This window comes from Psittacula echo (genome assembly GCF_963264785.1).
Source record: "Psittacula echo genome assembly, chromosome: 12".
NCBI lineage: Eukaryota > Metazoa > Chordata > Aves > Psittaciformes > Psittacidae > Psittacula > Psittacula echo.
This window is the reverse complement of record NC_137747.1, coordinates 642335-664761: the sequence shown is the minus strand read 5'-3', so window position 1 is coordinate 664761 and position 22427 is coordinate 642335.

The following is a 22427-nucleotide window of genomic DNA, read 5'->3' as shown; positions in this document are numbered from 1 at the left end:
GCAAAGCTGAAAAACTGCTGCAAAGCATTTAGCAGCATCCTATGAATTTATTCTTCTAGTTTTGCACAAAGTCCTCAAGCATCCTGCAGCGAGCTCTGATTTTTAAATGATGTGAATTTTCTCCCTCTGTGTTCAGCACTCTGCTAGAGGAATTGCAAACCCATAATTCTTATTCTCTGGATGAGTCATATGTTAGTTTGCAGCAAAAAATTTAAGAAATGATTCGCTGAGTGGAGTTCTCTAACATCTCTTTGGTAATTAATTCCCTCATTAAATGTTGAATCTGAGTTTACAATCAAAAGTAATTTAGAGAGGACACAAGCTGCAAAGGGTGGCTGAGCACTCTGTAACTGAAGGCCTTGCTACATGCCAAAGAGTAGTTTGAGCATCTTTCCACAGGTGATATCAACAGGACTTTCACTGAAATGATAGCTGTCAAGAACAGCCACCTCATTAACCTCAGGCCATCCCAGGGCTCTCTACAGTACTCAGCACAAAAAAGCTATGTGAATATTGCCATGGCATTTCCAACCTGTCACATTTCAAATGGCTTAAGTGCCATGATGGTTATGACTTCTAATTAGTCACTGGTTACACTGTCAGGTATTTCGTTCCCACAACTGTGTGAAGAAATGAGGATTAGCTCCTAATTTCTCAAAAAAGGAATGGTTAACATGGATTCTGCTCTTTCTTTTCTGTAGTGACACAAGATACTCACCCAGAGAAGTCCCTCTTTCTAGTAGCATGAAGAAGCACCTTTCTAGAAAGCACATGCTACCAACCTTTCTGCACACCTTTGGTAAAGATGCTCACCTTTGTAGGGAAATATGCCTGAATTCAAGACTGTTTTTACATACGCTCCCAATTGTCTTCACCTTCCTTTAAAGTATCACCCTCTTCCTTACTCATTAATGTATTTCAAGATGGAAAACTCCTAGGTGCAAAGCTTACTTCTATTATTTATTTGCTGATAGAAGTATTTCTTCTGGTGTTTACCCAGCTTATGTGAGCTCCTATCATTTTGTCAGCATTACTTTTCAAAGGTATTTTGTCTGTTCAGATACACTAAATGTAAAAGGAAAACCAAAACCCGTATGCAGTTTGAAATAAGAATGCAGAAAGCAGTTAAGGCAGGAGCAGCATTGCCAGAGATGAGTATTGACAGGGCATCTTGTCTGGTTGTTCTTTGAGAGATCCAAGTTAGCAGGGGCTTAATTCTAACAAAGGCAATGGACATGACCTGGAAGCAGCAAAAGTAAAAAACTGCAGTAGGAAATACAAGCCTCTGTGTAAGCTGGTTTTAAACTTCAGTATAATGCAATACCTTTGATCTGAGTGCCTAGTTCAAAGAGTGAGAGACTGAAGGAGGACATGATATTCCTCCAAATATGTAAATGGCTGCTGCAAAGGGAAAAGGAATAATCAGTTCTCTGATGGGAAGGACAGGAAAGACTGGGCTATTACTTTAACAGGTTAGGTATGAAGGAAAACTTTCTGCCCTTAAGATGGGGAGGTTGTAGCATGTAAGTCATGGGAAAGGGTCACACAGACACTGTTGGAATAGCGTGGACAGCCCATAGAAAAGATGATATCCCATTGCACAAAGTATTTTCTAATTGCTGTCTTACCAGAAAGCCAGAGTTTGACATATTCAGAATGTGGAAATGGCATTAATATCTAAAGCAACTTGAAACCTGCCCCTGGGATCACAGATGTGCAGGTCTAGTGAGGTCGCTCTGCTGCCTGAGTTTCGCTTCCTGCAGCAGATTGGCTGTGCAGGCTCACTGAGGGCGTCCTACAGCATGTGAATTAAACAGGCAAGACAAGGGAGTCCAGTAATTTTTGCCTGCCTGTGTTCACATGTGCTGGACTGCTGCTGGCACGTTCATCAAGATGCACTCTAAGAAAGCTTGAAACTTGGACACAGACAAAGACTTTTTCCTAGCGCTGTTGCTCTTGATTCTTAGCTCTTTTAAGTCAATGCAACTTACTTGTTTCTTCTTCAGCCTTCAAGCACTCTCCAGCTTAATAGCACTCCCCATTCAGTTGCAAGTCTCACGGTATTTCCTGGGTGTGCTTTAAAAAAGCACACCCCAGCTGCTAGATTTCATACACTGCAAAGCAATCTCATCTTTCATTTTCAAAATTATATTTCTCATTCTCATAGTTGTGGAAAGAAGCCTGTAAAGATGAAGTGCCAGTACCCATAAAGCTCCAAAGAGAGAAGGCAAATAAAAGGCATTCAAAGTACGTTGGTTTAAGCCAATCTCATGATTTCTTTTTCTGCAAGGCCTGGCTCATGATTTTTGAGAAGTGGCATTTGGAAATGTTGGAAACAAATGTTGGACTTGTTAAAGGCTAGTAAAATTCTATTGCTTTCTCACTCAACAAGTCAGCTACACTGTCCCTGGTGACTGAAATGTGCATCTTTTTGTTACAGTATATTACCTTCAATTGCACTATCATCTTGATGGTTTGAACATGACAAAGTCATTTTGTTTACTGAGAAAGTGAAGGGCCTTTGGAGGCTCTAGAGAGCGCTTGATACCTGTTAACAACATCAAGCAGGTCAAACAAATAAAGATGGAGGACAAATAGGGATTTTGTATTCAGTGTTCATGGCCTGGTTTACTTTGCTGCTATCCAGCATTCTTATGGCATACGTTGCTATCAGAAAGCTTTTTTCCCTGACCTTAGGAAGGGTATATTTTAATCGTAAAGAAAAAATTACAGTATTAATTTGTTTTTAAAACTAATCCTAAAGATAAGCTTTTCTTACAGAAGTTTTTCTTTTTTAATGAGCTTGAATAGCAAAAACACATCCTCCAGCTTCTGTTGATGTACTATAAGATGTCCAAATAAGTGTCTTATTTTCAAATTAGGTAAATACTCACATATCAAATCTGTATCCTATTTAAAATCTAAGAAAAAGAATAACATTGCCTATCCATGTTGATGGATATATTATATATTATATATGCCTTAAGACTGCGAGACAAAATGCTACATATATAACAGAATGACTACATTTACTGAAATTCAGTAAGACATGTTTTGCATTCTTTAGAAACTGAACATCCACAATGTATCTTAGATCCTTCCAGTAGGACAAAAGTATTTTTTTACTGTCTTTTGCATACATCAGCTGAAGCGAGCTAACTTCACATGCATGCCTTATCTCAGTGCAAACCGCACACTTTAGGTAGCATATGCTGAATAGATAAATGAGAAAACAAGTACTTGCAAATATTTGTCCTTAAAGGATACCAGATAATTTTTAACTGAAGATAATCTTGCACTTGAGTAAGTGCAGCATAGAGATTTATTCATTGTCATGAAAGAATCGTATTATTGGTGATCAATTCTGATAGTACTGTAGGTACAAAATTCAGCTTTCCTAAAAGTGCAGAGGTTCCTTATTCATGATAACACAGAGACAGAGATCATAGATCAAGTGATCTTGAAAAAACAGTATTACAAATTGTTGTAAGAGGGACTAGAACAGAACCTTCTCAATACTTCTCATGTAAGAAACAAAGGATATTTCTAATGATTGCCTTACCTGTTGGTCCTCATTGGTTCAAAGATTTAAACAATATTTTTTAAGAAAGAGCTTTGCTAGTAGACATGTAGCTAGTATGTGGGCAAGAGATTACTTATGTTCAAACTACCATCTAGTTTATTAATAGTTCCTCTGGGTTTGGTTCTGCCTAGAGTAGCTGATGGAGAACTCTAAATGCAAGCAGCATGGAAGCAGATCCTGGTGATTCCAGAGGTATTCTAGATAAAGAAGTTAGGAGATGTGTGGCCAAATCCCAGTCTCACCAAGGTCCAAGAATGCTGTTTTCCCCATATTCAGTGGGAGCAGTGTGGGGTCCTGCTAGTTTCTAGTCTTAGCTCTTTTACAGACCATCTTGGTAAAACCAGAAATCAAAAAGCACCTCATTGCAGATGTCCTCAAGTGAAGCACTCAACCTCCATAGGATTTCCATGTGCAATCACAGAAGCAGCCTATGAAATGAGGTGATGCGGGCCTTGACATTCAGCCAGGAACAGAGAAGATGTGGTTTGCCTGCCTATGTCAGACTAAGGCACAGACACTACTCCTGCACATTCAAACCCAAGAATGAAAAATGCAACACAAGCTACTACTGAGGAAATCACTTGGGCCAGAAAACACAGCTATCTGAAAAAAATCAAAGACTGAACCCAAGATTCCTCTACCTGAGATCTTTCTATGCAGTGGCAGGTATTTGTATGCCTAAAACTGCCTGCCATGCATTTTCAAATAGACTATGAAAAGTTATGGAACATGTAGAATAAAGCAGCTGGGAATAGAAGACACTGCTCATATTGCTCTTGTGATCATGCTGTGTTTTGCATGCACAGCTGCCCCAGCAGTTTCCCCATCAGATGTGCTGCTGCATTTGTGCTGAAAGACAACGAAACTCAAAAGATTTAAACGAATGTGCTTCAGAGGCCTTTAAAGAAAATGCTGTGACAACTTGGCCTGCACAGAGCGGCGCTGTGTTTGACTACCTGAATTAGATTCAATCTAGCTCCCCCAGCACTAATAATAATATAGTATGCTGTAAAAGGAGTCTAGAAATCTTCAATTGAATCTGTATGTTTACTATGAAAGGAGCTGTTGACTGTACAGTACAGCATTTTAATATTTTCAGCAGGTGAGTAATACATCTTGTCTAGACACCGGAGAGGTTTTCAGACACAAAATTATTTTAAATGCTAAAACAAATAATGCAGACTTCACCTCCCATCCCTACCAGATTGTGGAATGTCATTTACTTTAAATTTGCAGCCAGACAGCACATAGCCAGAGAAATTGCCTGTAAGAAAAATAGGCTGACACTTATCACTGCATTCCAGTGGGACCAGAGGGTGATGTCAACTCTCTCTGTTTCTCTCAGACAATTGAGCTTCCTACAAATCAATAAAAACAAGGTTTATTGGTATCTTTGCTTGAGCCACTTTCATTGTCCTAGTGACAAAGTCTTCACAAATTGAATCATTAAACACAGTAACTGTGTTTCAAATACATTTTAGAGAGGAGGAAGGGAAAAGAGGGTGTAGAAGATTATTTGCTACAGTATTTATGGCTGCAGAATGTAGATTTGTAACAGTTTGCCATATCTACAATTTATTTTTCAATATGGAAAAAGGAGCGAGGGGGGCGACAGAGGAGGGACTCCAGTAAATGGAACAAACAGTGGCACTCAATTCAGACCAGCTAAGCTTTCAATATTTCCCTGAGCTAATGTTATATAAGGGATTTCTCAGCAGCTCCTCACACAAAATGTCAAACTTAGTTTAAAATTACTTTTTTAAAAATAGATGGGCTTAGGAAAAAAAAAAACCCAACCAAACAACAACCACAAAACCTTGCACCCTGGAGTCAGGATCTAAGGACTGTTACCAGCCTGGTGGTTAAAATAATTCCTTCCTCGGTGTTGCTCAGTCCCTTACGCAAGCCTGTAAACTCATTTCGCCCCAGCACTCTTTAAATCTTTGTCGCTTTTTGCATATGTGGTTGCAATTTGCATACCACCCACATTTAAAGAGGTATTGACATTTTCAAGCCGGCTATTTTAGCCCCTGGATTTAAAATGGTATCAATCACACTTTATTTCTTCACTTAGGAGCTCAGGCCTGTATTTGCTGCACACCCACCTCTCTCACTGCAGCCCAAGAGGTGTTTAGAAGCCACCATTTGCATATTTATCAGCCCTTCAGCTCTCTTTCAGTCATGGATTATTGAACCCTGGTAGGGATGGGGCTGGGTGCCCCACAGAATGGAGATTTCAGCCTCCCTGTTCTCACAGTTGCTATGCAAACTGAGCTCGTGGCTGCTCAGCGCATGGCATAGCGAAACACAGGCACATTTCACAAAGCTATCCAGCATTATTCAGCAGAATCGGGTGTGACTGGCGTTCCGGGTGCTGGAGCGGCCTCTGACCAAGCTGGCATGTCAATGGCATTGTTCTGTGCTGAATGGCGGTGACCTGTGCCGGGCAGGGTTAGGTCAGCCACAGGCCAGGGCCAGAGAGCTCATAAAAGTTCCACATGCTCCAAGCCTGACTTGGAAGTAAATCGGGGATTGCTCTAGACAATGGCATTTGCTCTTTTGTCTTAGACAGCATCCCTCAGGAGCAGGGAGGAAAGAGGGAACAGGAGCAGCTCTGTTGTTGGAAAAGCTGGGCTTAGCTGCATCCACATCAACATGAGTTTGTCTAAAGAGACACTGCGCAGGTTACCACTGTGAACACAGTCCTTTCCCTTGGATTAGGTTCCTGGTGTGAATCAGAGAACGTTTCTCCCTCCCCTCTTTTTACCTTGTTGCATTTTTCTTACTCAATTAGCCTGAAATGGAACATGATCATGCTTCTGTAGCTGTAGCATCCTTCCAGCACAGTAGTATCAGACCTCTCCACACATTATACAAATTGTATTTTATCATTGAAAATTAAATCTAGAAGGCAATGATGTCCAAGTATAGAATACTATAAGGATGTACAAGTGCTTCCTCCACTGCACTGACTCTTAAGATGAATGGAGGAATGTCAGGCAGGAGCCACTGCTGTTCCAGCAATTTAAGTCGTTCAAGCACCATTCCTCACATCACATGGATACTGTGCTGAGCTATCAGCAAAGCAGTGGTTAGGGAAATACAGCAAACCACACTTAGTGCCCAGCACATCCCACAGTTGGAGATCTTCAGGTAGAGCCTTTGCAGTCTCTATCCTAGCTTGTCTATCAGCCGAACTACAGCTATATCCTGATGAGACACACAAGCCTGTTTGGCTGATATTAGTTCAAGCTTCCCTTACACCCTGTGTCACAGCTCCAGGAACTACGGGTATAACATTTGTTCTTACTATAACAAAGAAATGAAATTTGAGTCACTCGTGCCCATCCCAAATCCCAGCAGCAGATTGCATCTCAGCCCAGCGCTTTGTTAAATGCACCTAAACAAGGTAGCACACACCAGAGGAAGGCCTAGCTGTACTCTGCCTTCAACAGCTTTTTGGAAACCACTGCAAACAGGGAATGCATTGGACACCACTGCACCTACACCTGCAGCTCCTGTAATGGTCACCTTCAGCCCGTGCCTACCATAGCCTGGCCTGAAGCAACCATTTCATGGTACCTTTGAAAGAATGCTTCAGGTTTGTTTTTCCTGAAAGAACACTGCTTCTTCTCTCATTTTATTCAATCAGATAGCTCCCTTTTGCTTTTTACTTCTTTTTTAATTCAGCCACTGAACTGTTTTACACAAATATTTACTCTCATTCCCTTGCATATTAACACAGAATGTTGAGAGCTGTTTGCCTTAACGTGTAGCTGGGAACAAAAACCTGGTACATTTCATTGATACCATTTCTTCTTCTGGAGGTATCGCCTCACAGAGGAACAGTCTTGTATGTGCTCTGCCAGAAATTTGTTTAATTAAAGACATTAAATGGTTAGCAATCCTCTTTGATCCTGCCCCTTCAGTGAGGACAGGATCAATAGACTTGCTTGGTGACCCTCCTCCATCTCCCTTGCTGAGACAGTTCCTGAGGCAGGTAGAAGTTCCCGGGGTGTGCAGAGATTTCTCCAGGGGCTCCCTGGCACTGTTTCTGGAATCACATGTGTAAGAGAGAGTGTCCACCAGCCCACCCTGCTTCCATCCAAAGCTGCTGAAGCAGCCAGGAACTGCAGGCCTACCTTTGCTTCTGCGGCTGGCTGAGCAGCGAGAGTGGTTCTGTTGTCACTCTGCTATTCAGAGCAAAATGCTGTGCATTGGAACTATCTACAGTAAAAGCCTTCTTGAAACTTAGAGGGGAAGGATGTGCATATATTGAAAAAATCACCTACATCTGGGTCATTTCTTTTCATCATACCAAGTAAAACAAATGCAGCAAACAAACAATCCAGACACATGGGCTTGCTGACAGTTAAACCTTGCATTTTAAAATGATCGTGGTGCAAATTAATTCAGTTGGCTGTGTCACACACCATTTATCTTGGAGAAGGTCTGCTCCAAAATGAGAGTCTGGGTTTGGTAAGTCTGTCAGTGACGGCTCTATTTCCCAGTATATATTTACACTCACATCAAACTTGGTGAGTGGGTTTGCTGTCGAACTCGCAAAGCACAAACCTGACAGTTTGGTTTGAAGTTCCCTTCTCCACACTAGGGTCATACAAGAACACTGGATAGATGCATTTGCTATAGGCTATAGCAATCTTGACAGTAGTGAATGAATGATTGCTCCTAAAAAGTACATCTTGTTCTGACATTATCGCTTCATTGCATTCTAAAAGTGGCTGAAGCAGAGACATCCTTCCCTGGCTTTCCCCACCCCTGCTGCCATTCAGTATCTCTTCTGGTTCAACAATCTGTATTTTCTAGCTGATTTAAAGGGGTTATGGATTTACGCCAGTGGGACATGATACATAGTGGTAACGTTTAGAGCATAACTGCACATTTTTCCAGAGAAGTGCCTAGCTTATTGATAACAGAAAAAGTATTTTACCCTCTTGAGTGTCTAACTAGTCAATATCCCTATTGAAATGAATAAAATTCACATAATCTGTTCCACTGGAGCCTATTTCTATTATAACTGAAAGCAGGAGATGTTGCTGCAGAGTACCATGGGAGCAGCATTTGCCTCATGAAGAACATGAGATAAATAATGGTTAAACATTGCATAATTCAGTAACTCCTGACTTGAACTGAACTCAGAGACATGCTCACCAAGAAAGCCACACTGTTTGTGATTAGGGACAGCCTGGCTGGATCAGCACCAGTGCCAATAATAAGAGGCTGTAAAACGTAGATATGAAAAATGATGAATTGACTTCCTATGACTATTTGCGCTTAAAATTAGGGCAGACACTCAAGAACTTTGCTGAATCAGGGTTTTGATAATCAGCACCAGTAATGAATGCAGACATTTGGGAAGGTATGTTTCATTGCTGCCATCATATTTTATTTTTGGAGATGTTAAAGAAAGATATCAAGAAGATATAAAACAAGTAATTAAATTCCTGCTTTGTGTAATGCAGAGCAAATACTTCCTTCAAGTTTTATAAGCATCTTGCAAATCAAAACCATGAAGGCAGATGAGCTTTTGTTTTAAAAAGGCACTCTGATGGCTCAGCAGAAAAGGATAGGAGAGGTGGAGTTGGTTTTATTCCTTCCAAAACAGAAGAACCCTGACATGCACCACAAATACATTTCATTAGGTGACAGTAATAGGGGTTGTCAGGAGCCTACAATAACAACAAATATCCCCTCACATCTCAGGTTTGTGTGGAAGTCAGGAACACAGACTTAGTTCAGATGTGATATTTGGTTTGTGTTTGCTCAGGAAAGTGCTCTGATAGCTTAGCTAAAAGGAATTTGTATTTAATTTGAGTGAAACTTGGACTAGATAACAGCCAAGAGAATACCGGTGCTGGAATGGAACCAGCATTAGACAATGGAAACAAGGTGGTGAACAAGTTACTAAGGAATATTTGCTGAGGCACATGCTTTCTAGCATGAACCTTGCAGAAAATGAAATTCAAAATGCCAAAACCACCTGTTTTGGACACAGTAAAAAAACAGCTTCCAAAAAGTACAGATTCCGTTATTTTCTTCATTCTCTCTCTCTCTGATTTTTATTAACACTTTCTTACCCCTCTAAAAACTACTTTGAGCTTCACCTAGTCAGAAGCCAAGGGAATATAAAAGAGTTATAGTTTACAATATTATATTCATGTTTAGGAGTGGGAGGAAGGAGGAAGAAATACTTAGATCTTGAAAGGCCACCGTTTGAAGGTTTCATAATTTTGTCCTCTCTAGGCTGAGCTCCCTGTCTGTGTTGTAACTCTCAGACAGGTCTTCCTTGCATTAAAACAGATGGTAGCCTGTGGTGGTGTGTGGTTTTCCAGGCATGTGGCAATCCAGCCAGAGAACTGGGCCCATTAGAGGATTCTAGAAACCTAAATCGAGTGCTTACAATTCCCCATCAGGCACTGCAGGCACTCCTGGATTTTAATACTTCATTTTTTTTAGAGAGAATAATTCCTTTAATTTGATCAGCTTCTATACTCCATTAACACCATCACACTTTATCAAATGACAGACTTCTTGCAAAAATTGCCTGAGATGGAATTGGTTTTATATTCTGGACTATGTCCGCATTTTTCACCCTTCTGTTGACATTCCCAAAGCAGAGGACCTAGGTTGGTATTGACATGATGTCCATATTTAAATATACACAAGTGCACAAGAAAGATACCATAAGCACCAAATTTCTCATTTTCTCAGATAAATTAACCCTGTGGTGAAGTACTTCCAACACATTGCCCCTTTGTATCTACTTCTTAATTAAGCACTAGAGATGACAAAGAGAAAAGGTAAGGTCTGTGAGAAGAGACAATCTCTCAAGCAGCTAATGTAATTAAAACCCAAGCAAAGAAAACCAGATGAGATCTGATGTGCACAAGCTCTTACAATACAAAAATAAGGAGATGCATGTCGAAGTAACACAAATCCTCCATTGCCTAATCTGAAAGAGGCAACAGATGATTGCTGATCTTTGCTGACTGCAAAAGCTCAATCTTACCCATATTTACAGCAACTAACAGCAAATGTACTAATATATTTTCTCTTGTTTCATTATCAGGCTGGGTTTAAACGAACTAGCTAAAGTAATGCACAGAACAGAGCCTGTATTTATAGCTTAAGCACTATACTTTACCTTGCTGCATTGACATGATTGTATAACAAACCTATTCTGCTGCAGATTTCGTCTAATATATCACGCCATCATCAAGTAACAAATCTGGCCCATTAAGCATTCTTCTACTAGCACATGAAACACTCTTGTCCCCGTGGAGTGTATAGGTAAGACTCTGCCATGATGTCTTTCAGCATATGGTCAATGGACAGATTCTGGGAGAGTTCCAAAGAAATTTGTACTTCCCTGGCTTCTGTCATTTGTAACACTTGTAGTATTATGTCCTGGGGGTAAATAATCAGCCCCATTTTCCTATTGAGGAAATTCATCCAAGGTCACATGGTAAGTCAATGGTGCTGGAAGGAATGAAATTCAGGTCATGGGCAGGAATTACCTCCTAGTTTCTCTGCAGCTTACTTGCATTCCAGAAAGTACATTTATTTGGTATGATAATACACCATCACCTGTTGTAACGAGACAGTACTAGAACAGCAACCAAAAAGAGGCAGAAATATGTCAAAGAAATACGGTAAGCAATAGTAACTAAAGGGAGCTATAATAAGGCTAGGGGATTAGGCAGCAGCTAAGGGAATTTCTGGAAAAGAGTTTTATGGCAAAATATTACTAAGCAAAGCATGTGGGCACTAATCCTGAAAGTGCTTTCTTACATGTAGAATCATCTCATCAAATTCAGTTTAGTCCCAAATTATAAGATTACACAGAGTCTTTCAAAACTCTTTCTAAACTAGTCTAAGTAGACTAGCTGCAAATGTGAAGTTACCTGAGGTGTAAGTGATCTCAAGTTGAGACTAGAACTGATTTTATATAAAACCAGCCATTCCTTTTTCTGATATGTACCTTTTTTTTTAGCTCCTACTTGTTGACACAAAAACTGGGCAAAGTCAAAGGTGATGAGGATTCATCTTTCTCTGATAATTTTCTTTGTTCTTGTATTTCCCCTATAAAAAACCCTTTTAATATCCCTTCCAATCCACACAGAAACCCCTTTCTTAATAGTCCCTCTTTTACACAATTCCGATTATTCCTTTTTCTCCCCCCATGATTTCAGCACAATGGGTAATCTTCCCTTAGGCTGTTTTCTTGCAGTGGTCCAAGCTCTGCAGTGTAGAAGGCAGCTTTAATATTCAAGGCAGTATAAACAAACGAGAAACATTCTTTTCCAACCAGATTAAGACAAGTGAAGGAGGAACAGCCCAATGAGAAATTAGAGATGAAAGAACTCAACTTGCTACTGTTCTGATCTGCTATTTTATATATGTGTCATCAAGTCGAGTTTATTTAATACCCACTCCAATATTTTTCAATAACTCACTTAGGCATCTAGTATAAATTTAGCTCCCTTTCTGACATAGCTCAAATGATGATAGAGCCATTTTTATGAAGGGAAAACACCCACCCAGCCACCTCCTTTAAAAAGCTTACACCTTTTAAGTGCACTAGATTTGCTGATATTTATATTGACATTTCCCACCTCGTTTCTGTGGATTTATAATATATTTTATTCTTAGTCTTAGACACTTTGGCAGTGAGCACTGCAGAAAACAGAATTTGGATATCCATACAGGAAAAGAAAAAGCAAAAGCAGGGTATAATTTAAGACTAAATCTGAGCATCCTGGGGAACTTCTGATAGCTTTCATGCACAGACAACTGACACTTCCTCTCACAACTATTTATGGACCCTCCAAGATAACATCCACAATCATTTTTGATATTGGAAAAACAAGCTCTGAAGGTTCTTTATCCTCCCAGATCAAGGCATATTCAATATCAGAGATACTCCGACAAGTTTAAATGCATTTTGCTGGTTTCACAGCACCTACTTACCTAGTAAAATGTAATTTAGTAGTCTGAGGTGGAAGTTGGTCTGTAAATCTGTAAATTGTTTTCTGGAGTTGTTATTTTTATATTCTAATGGGGAAATACCTCTTTCCAGCCCAAAAAAGAAACCAGCAACCCACTGGTTCTGTGTCTAGCTACAAGCAGGGCATGCTTCTCAGCTTCCCACCCAGCTCTGGTGCCTGCAATGATCTTTCAGGCTGCAGGTTCAGCTACATTTACCTCGTGACCCCACTCTACTCAGTCTTAGTGTATTAATACACCTATTCTTCTCATTCCCACTGGTCTTATTGATTTGCCTTTACTGTGAAATACTGAGGTTATTTTCAAACCTGTCTTGCACCAAAAAGCTTGACTTTTCCCATTTGCACCTTGCCACAACAGACTTGCAAGTATGAAATATTAATTGAAAAACAAACCCAAGAGATGTACCGGACTAAACAAATAGGAAAGCAAAGCTGTCACTATACAACATGGTTTTTTCTAAAGAAAAGTATTAGAATAGGATGCATGCTAAGTTTATTTTCTAGCACTTCCTCCCAGTTGCACTGGATATTGCTCTGGGAAGGGAATTTAGCATCACTGCAATCAGTTCTGCATTAAATGAGCCTTTTTTAAAATGATGACTGATAGCATGTGCTTGCCACTGCATGGGACAGAGTGGACAACAAGATGTATGGAATGGGCCTTGCCACCCAAAGTGGATAAAAACATTATTTACTGGGCTAAAGCTTCTGCAAAAAAGATTAGCACATATAGAATTCCTGCAGGCCCAGCTCACACTCTGACCTGGTTCAGCAGGAGTTTGTTCAAATGGATTTGGTTGGTCATAATTTATCACTTGTAACTCATTCTTGTTCTCCTCCCTCCCTTACATAAGAACTCACAGGATTTATGAAGGCTTGGACTGAAAGGTGAGCAGATGTTACTACTTTTCCAATGTTTTTTCCTACAGGCCTTCCTTTTTCAGATCACAGGAGAAATTGTTCTGTAAGAGGTCTCTAGAAGATGCTTTTATTTCCAGAACCTTTTGTTTTACTGTGGCAGCAGCAAACCATGTGGAGTCCCAGGGAGGAAGGCAGGGCAATGCGAGGGCAGAGTGTGAACAGCACACGTCTCTTAATGGAGGGGTGCCAGCAGCAGGCTGGTGGCTGTTAGCAGCAGGGAGCCAGCCAGTGGCTGAAGCACAAGCATGACCTCAATGGCAAGTGGACATGGCAACAGTTTGTTAACACTCATCAGTTTGGAACAGCAAGAAGCTACCACACAGGACCTTGTCCAACAGGAACATCAACTGCAAAAGTGCAAAAACGCTGCTGATGTCAAGGGAGACTGCTCACACATCAACATTTATACAAGCGTCTAAGCACTTGCCTGGATCCCAACCTGGGACCATGCTGAGGTTTCCTGTATACTTAGTAAAATGTATATAGCCACGTACTTGACTGTGAGTGAAAAGACAGCTCCACTACAGAAGGCTAGTGAGATGGTGCTGAATGGTCATGCGTGCAGGGTAGGAAACACTGGATGCTTTAAATGGAAAACCATAGTAGGGAAATGGAGAAATCAGGGTGCCAAATGTCCACAATTCAACTAATTTTAGGTAGTCTAATGTTATGTTTGTCACAAGCTACAAACACAACCAGAATAGCTTGGTGGAGAATGAGGTAGTAGTCTGTTGCTGGAAAGATGAGATCACGGTATCACACAGTATCACAGTATGTTAGAGATTGGAAGGGACCTCAAAAGATCATCTAGTCCAATCCCCCTGCCAGAGCAGGAACACCTAGATAAGGTTACATAGGAATGTGTCCAGGCGGGTTTTGAATGTCTCCAGAGAAGGAGACTCCACAACCTCCCTGGGCAGCCTGTTCCAGTGTTCTGTCACCCTCACTGAGAAGAAGTTTCTTCTCAAGTTTAAGTGGAACCTCTTGTGTTCCAGTTTATACCCATTACCCCTTGAGATGAGAGGGGCAAAAAGAAAAAAAGGGATGAGAGGCAAATCACAGGAACAATAACAGGCACCAGATGCTGGCACCTGGAGGTTCAGCTCATGGTAACCCTGGCCAACAGCAAAACAGTTTCTGAATAGAATTAAATCCTAATCTGTCCAAAATAAATACAAGAGACAAAGCCGCGAAGGCCCAGTTCACCATACCCAAACCAAAACTTTCTGGGCTTTTACCTGCAATCCATTAAACGCCAAGCTTCCCTGAAGAGTTAAACACTATTAAATATAATCAGATTTAACTGCTGTTCTTGGGCTAGTGTTAGAGGTTACTTTCAAAATCCCTCTTTTTTAAGGATAGAACACTTGTCAGGCTTTTAGGACCAATGTGCAATTGAAAACCTGCTACTGAAGCTGCAGAATCTCATCGTTCTTGAAACAACAGGCATATTCCAGGGGACTTTTTCTTGGTAACATAGATCACTCCTGCAGGAGGCCTCTAAGCTGAAATGCCATTGCTAGTTTAATTGCCTGTTTTAAGCTTGAATTTCACAGAACTCGCTCTGTTCTGGTTGTATCCCACCTGCTGGTATATTTTTGTTCCTAATCATGGGGAGACTTGCAGCACATTAACCTTCCAGGGGAAAAGTATTTCATCTTTCAGTACTGCATCAGTGATAAGACTTGCGGCTCACATAATGTCTCTATCAAAAAGAACTAAAAGCAGTGGTATGGATTTTAAAAGGTGGAATAACTGCAATAGAGTCACTATTGTTACCATCACAGGACATTTGCGGCAATAAACGTCACTTGAATGAAGAGTGCTAATTGATTAATTATGATTAAATGAAGTTGTTCCAGTCCCTGCAATGCCCATGCTATTGCACAGATTTCTCATTCACCTGCATTAAAACTGTCCTCAAAAACCTATTCACAGCTCACAGCATGCTGCAGTCGCAATCAACAGTGGGATTTAGCCACAGACATTGGGATAACTGCTCTGAGCTGTTCTCTGAGACACTCCATGATCCTAGAGCAGAACACTCCCTCCCCATGAGCTGCATGCAGGGAGCCCCTCTCACAGTGCAGAGCCTGTGCAGGCTCAGTGCGGCTGCCCTGAGCAATGACTTCATCCCCAGCAAGTGAAGGTGACTGCAGCAGTCTCTAAAGCCCATTAAACTGCTGAGGCAATTCAGCACTTTTGTTAAATGCAGTGTTTAGTTATTTTTTCCCCTCATTTTCAGAGTTGCCAGTTATGGGGTTTTTTTCCTTTTCAGTTGTCATTTTTATGTCTGCAGTTCTTTACTGTGGTTAAAGAGACTGGAAGCTCAGACCCCTGGGCTCTCCCTGCTGTGCCTATGTCTGGCTGGCTGGCTATTTATAGTCTTTCTCTCACTAAATTGCAGAAGTGTTGAGAGTTTTGCAACTACATTTTGGGGACAGAATCCTGAAGTGTTTACTGCCAGACATAACTAAAGTCAGTTAGAGAGATTTTTGCCTCATCAGGAGTATATAGGAAAGTAAACAAGGTCTAAAATGATTTTTATCTTCTAAGGCACCTTTGCTTCATTCTATTAAGCAGCAAATTTTCAGAGGAAAACACTTGCTGTTTTCATGCTTTGTCAGAACAGTCACTAAACCCATGTCTACCAGGCCAGGAGACGTAATCCACAGGGTTTGCAACTGTGGGTGGCACCTACACGGCCCTTTCCATATTGCTAAATAAAGAAAAAGCTTTCAGTATAGGAGAAGCTGAGGACGCTCGGCAGTTAGAATTCTATAATTCTGCATTATCCACACCACACCTCTCATTGTAAATGCTGTATCCATAATCAGAGTTTATTTTCCTTAGCTCCACTTTGATATCATTCAAATCCAAAGATATCTGAAGTTTTAAATAACAGAGAGGACAAATTGTGCTTTCTGAGAAAGGGAATTGGTACTCCTGCTTGAACAGATGTTAAGAATGTTTCCGAGTGTGCTAGACTCATTTACGAGTCTTTTTCACACATTTGAATCTTGGGGACATCAGCAGTTTGTTCAATATTTTCAGCCTCCATCCTAAATGCCACACTGGGAAAAGGAGAGGAGGAAAAAAAACAGAAAGGGAGATAAAGAGAAAAAGGAAAAACCACACACAGAGAGCTAATTTTCCATCAGTATGACAAACAGTGCAAGCAAAAATCATGGCAAAATAGGCAAGGCAAGGAGGGCACAGCCAGACAGTTGGCAAGATAGAATCAGGCTAGAAAAATGGTGCAAGACGATTTTAACATACAGCTGAAACTAGTCACCTTCTGGGCTGTAATCCTGGGGCGAGTTTGCAAACATAAGGTTCTCCCTTCTGGGGGGGATTGAACTGACACAGGCTCAGCACCAGTGAGACTGTCTCTTTGGTCTCTGCAGACATGTCAAAAGCAGCCTAAACAAGCAGCACGCTGAAGCTCTGATTCTCCTTTCTCCTGGCATATTTTAGTCACCTTTAGAGCTGCATTAAGACAGCAGGAACAGAAAGCATCATTTTATACTGAGTTCATACAGCGCACAGGAGCATGGGGCTCATCTGTATTTGGTACACTGGGTGATACAAAAAAAGCAATTAATGACAGGGCACCAGTTTTGAATCAAAAGAATGATGGGTCTTGGCAGATGATGAAACTCAGCCGCTTCAGTCTCTCCAAAGCACTGATAGACACATCTCTTGGAATGGGCTAGCTGAGCAGCAAAGAGGTTTGCCTCTTGTTAAAAATACTGAAAGGGAGGAAGAGAGGTCTCTATGGAGGCTATCGTTTTGCAAGACTTAGTTTCTTTCCTGTTCTGCTTTTCTTCTGTCCTTCAGTAGTAGTTAGACTTGTAAAAGGTTTAATATTAGCAGTTATTATGGAATTCCTCATCAGATTTATCAGATCCCAGAGACCTGCTGCACTTTGTTATTTCAATTTGTATTTTCAACTGAGTAGACCACAAGCCATCAGCACTATTGGAGCCATGTGTCTGTTTATGCTTCCTTGGAAGCAAACTGTGGTTCATCAGGAAGAACATTTCTCTGGGAATCAGAAAACCCTATGATTATTCCTAGGCAGCTATTGACCTGCCATACAGTTTTGAAAAAGTCAACTTCCCTCATGGAATCACAGAATCCCAGGTTGGAAAGGACCTCAAGGATCATCTGGTCCAACCTTTCCTGGCAAAGCACAACCTAGACTAGATGTCCCAGCACCCTCTCCGGCCTAATCTTACGTGTCCAGTGTTGGAGAACATGATGTTACAGTACCAGGCTTTATATCCTACTCATCCTTGCTTTGTTTTCCTTCTCATATTTGATGTGTCTTGTTTCTAGAATAAAGTCCCCTGAGGCACGTACTTCTCCACCCATGTTCCTCTAGAAATGATAGTTCCAACTTTGCTTCCGTACTGAGTTAATGAACAATGATTTTTGTCAAGCATCATTCTTCTCTCTCATATATTCTGGTATCAGGTATAAAATCTTCTAATTTATGCTAGAAGACTATTAAAAGTTTCCTGCCATTGCTAATTTCAGAAGCCTGAAGCTGGTGCACGCAAGTGAAGGGACACTATCTGATAATTTACTCTCCTCCTTACACTGACAAAATATAACACCAGTTTTATTTGTGTGTGATTTCCTGTTTTCAGCTGGAAGCATTTCACCAATTATAAAACACACACCAAAAAATTTCAACAACACTTTTGTTTGGGTCAGAGCTTTCTTGTCCCTGGTGATTTTCCATCGTATTTAGAAGGCCAGCCCTCGAGTTGTGTATTATCGGTGACGAGGCAGACATAGTGGTTGTGGATAATGGGGCCAATTTTGCTCTCAGGCAACCCCAGTGACTTCATTGTCTGGTCTATCTGATGATAGGGTATAAGCTGGTAGAATGACTCATCAAGAAAACAAAAAGAAATAGAAAAAAAAGCAAAGGCAGCCAAATAAAGGCACCAGGCTGTCTCCTAAGGAGAATTTTAATAGCAAGACAGCAAGAGAGCTTCAAAAGGCAGCAAGGAGCCAGAAATCTCTGCAGAGTGGGGTTCAGAAAAGAGCTATCTATGATCCTCAGTGTGGAGCCTAGGGGGAGGGTTTGGTCTGGTTTTTAGTTTTGTGGCCCTTTTTTTGCGGGGTGGCAGGGAGCCTCTGTTTTAGTAAAGGCAGTCTCTTTGTTGCTCCCAAATCTCCAGTTCCTCCTCTTTCATCTGAGCACAGAGGCTGAGAAAGGGGACCTGAAGTTAGACCTCCTTTATGTGTATGATGACTTGGAGCAGTAGTCACTCTATAATCACTGCAGTCATTAGAATAGAGGTTTTAAAAAATGTTGCTTCAGCATATGAGTATTATATTATTACTTCATTCTCAGAAGCACAGAAGACCCCAAGCAAGGTCAGGATTCCTCATGGAATGCACTGTACAAGCCCCTGCTGAGAACAAGTCCCAGTTCTTACTGCATTTAAATAGATACATCAATCAGAGAGAGAACTAAAATGGCTGACAGCCAAATTAGATGAGCAAAATATTCAAATTCCCAGTGCTCCAAGTCTCCTGCCCAGTGCACTTGGTTCCAGCTCCTCTCCTTCTGCAGACGTACACAGAGACCTGGTGGGAGGAGCAGCCCAATATACACTATTCTGCCTGTCTCCGAAAACACTTTAAAATGTTCTAGTGAAGCTGAGAGCTGTCTGGTCAGTGGAATCAGCAGAGAACTTGAGGAGAAAAGCTGCAATATTTGTCCCTGTGACTGGCAAAACATTTTGCAAGTTTTCTCAGCTCATCCCACTGCATCTATTTACTCAGCTTATGAAGAGTTGAAGGAACACAAGTAAAGGACTGGAAAATTAGACTGAAAAAGAATCAGAGCAAGTAAGTGACTGGAGAGCCACCACTACGAGAAACAAAATATATTACAAATATATCTGAATATCTGAAAAATGTTCCCAAGCTAAAAATTTGTAACGTCATCTCAAGCCCACTTACAATTTTTACAACACCTTTATAAAATCCTAAATATAAAGGATTTGAATGGGGTTAGAAGTCAGACCATAAACAACACAGTTTAGGGATCAATGGAACATACAGAGTCTCAAAGTATTTGAGGAGTCATGCTCTAATGTACTATATGCTTGAGAACATACTGCTGGTATTCTGGAGTTAGATAATGTTCTGATTGTGGCTTGAAGTCAGTGGTAACAAGCCATATGTTCACTTTTTCTGAAAAATTATTCTTTATTAATTCTACCAATAGTTACCCTATGAATTCTAAGGCAAAACTGATATAATCTGTTCCTATGGCATTTGAGTAAATTCTTATTTAAAGGTCAGGTAATACTATAAGGGATCTTCAGGATATTTCTTACTATGAATCTATTGAATTCATCTCCATACTTTATTCCCTTTATTATTTTATACACCAGTAATAGATACACAAATCTGCCTTGATTTCACATGAATGGAGAGTTGCTCCTGCAGAATCCTGCTCAGAAAGAAACAATAATCCACAAAAGCCTCATCTCCTGCAAAGCCAAAACTTTGTCACTTGGTTTTAGTGGAATATCTCAATTAATGAAGCTGAGAGTCTACTTGTCGATTACCTTGGCTCTCAAATGCAGGTAGGAATCATCCTAAAGGAAGAGGATCTATCACATCATCTGAGAAGCCAAGCACCTGAATTTGATTTGGTAATGCTGTTATCTTAAGTGGGAAGGTTGTATACAGTCCTTATAGACATAAAATCATGATAGCCCATGAAGAGGATTTTTCTACATCTCCTTCCAAACTATCAGTTTGAGGAGAGAGGTCCTAGCTAAGTGGTTTGACATACTTTATCACATCCAGAAGTCTACTACAGTTAACTAGATTCAATTTGAAGCTCAGCTCCTTAATTTAGAATGAAATAGCAAATGAAAAGGCAGCACTTTGTAATAATCTCTCTAATCATCAAGGACACTCACTGTTTGAAAAATCCTGCATACCCAAATTAATGATCCATGTAGGACAGAAACCCAATGTTCTGAGTGCTGTATAAGACAATGCCTAACAAATAATAATAGTTATTACTAAGTCTTATGCACCACTGCACATTCTAATACTGCCTTAAAGTGAAAAGGACAAGATGTGATAAGAAAAGCTGCTCCCAGGCTACTGCCCACTCCAATGGAATCCCCAAAATCCAGGAATATCAAACCCAACCTTGTTGTGGGGGCATCTCCTATTTGTTCCTCACTAAATTAATTTTAAATTGGTTTCAGTTAAGTAATCCCTGACATAAATCTGGTTCAAACATTAGACCATGTGCAAAGTAGGACTGCATCCATTTTCACATTTCAGATGCCCCAAATTTTCAAGGACAAGAGTAGTGAGACCACACAGGACAGCTACGCTTTGTTCATTAGCTAGTCCCTGATCACATTATAACCCTTACATTATTTGTGCAAACATGAGCTGATTTTGCTAAGAAGGTATCTAATTATTGTATGCTACAGTATAACCAACATTACAGGAACTTGTGAACAGTCAGAACACTCATGATGAAAAATGGGGATAAAAGTTATAATTGAGAATTTGTAGACTCAGCTTGCTTTCCAAGCTGGTGGCTACTGGAAATGGCTGATTCCTTAACAGGAGGGAGAGAAGAAGGAAGACCAGAGCCTTCTGGATGAAGACTTAAAAGAATCCAGGAAGAAGTGGCTCCTTCCTCCCTTCCAGATAGAAAAAAAACCCTGCTCTAAGTACTACAGCTAAATTTCAAATGAAGGAATTAGGACAAAGATTTTCAATAAGAGCCACTGTGCCAGGAAGAATGATCTGCTAGTCAGCTGTTTAAAGATTCCCTGTTTGCAAACATTAGAAAATACACCACCACTGTAAATCCAGTTGGAATATCAACACAAATTCAGTCTTTAGAAGGACTTCTCCCTGCTTCATTTGTAGTAGAAACAGAATTGCACAAGTGTCCTTTAATTAGAAGGCACTAATGTCCTAAAGATTAAAGATGCATTGTATGTAGTAGAGCAGACACAGCAAGAAGGCAGTGTTTTACCCCTAATAAAGCACACAGAAAGGGGGTAGGAAATAGTCACATTTAACCCCAATTTGTCAGTGGAAAAGAAAAAAAATCAAGTCACAGATTAAGTGAACTGCTCAGAGTGGTCTTGAAACCAATGATCCTTCATCATCCCTGAATATCTGAGGCAGGTGATGGTCTTTGTGCTCTAACTTTATCCCCACAATGTCCATGCCATTGAGTCTGCCTCTCTCTAGTAAAGGGAATAATCTATCTTGAAAATTAATTTGAAATTTCATGCCAAACATCCCTTAATAAAAAGGACAGGCTGCAGGTAGAGCATCATTCACTACACTGTAAAACTTTTGGAACGTACCAACACACAAGACTTCCTTATTTATAGGACAGCAAAGAAATTTTATTCTGCCTTTGTGGGAAAATTAAAATCCTCTCAAAGTATTCAAGATGCATCAAAACCAAATGCATCTGTTCCATCAGCACAGACATTTGGTTACTGAACTATCGGGTACCTTTTAATAGAAAGCAGATTGCTGGTCTATTACAAAATCTGTATTAAGTTCATGTAAGACTGTCAGAAACATTCAGTGATTTAGTTTCTAACGGTGAACATCTTACATGGTTCTGAGTACTATGGTGTATTTTGGTTTGTGGAACCAACAGACTCAGCTATTTAGCACCACTTACACACAGTCATAGATGGACAGGCAGCAGAGGGGCAACAACTGGGTGCAATCTCACAGCAACTGTGAGAGACCAGAGTGACGGTGCAGGACACATCACCCCCACAGAATGACAACAACAATAACAAGTGGTGAGTGTGAGTGGTGAGGATGGAAATCCAAACAGCCATGCTTTTGGCAGC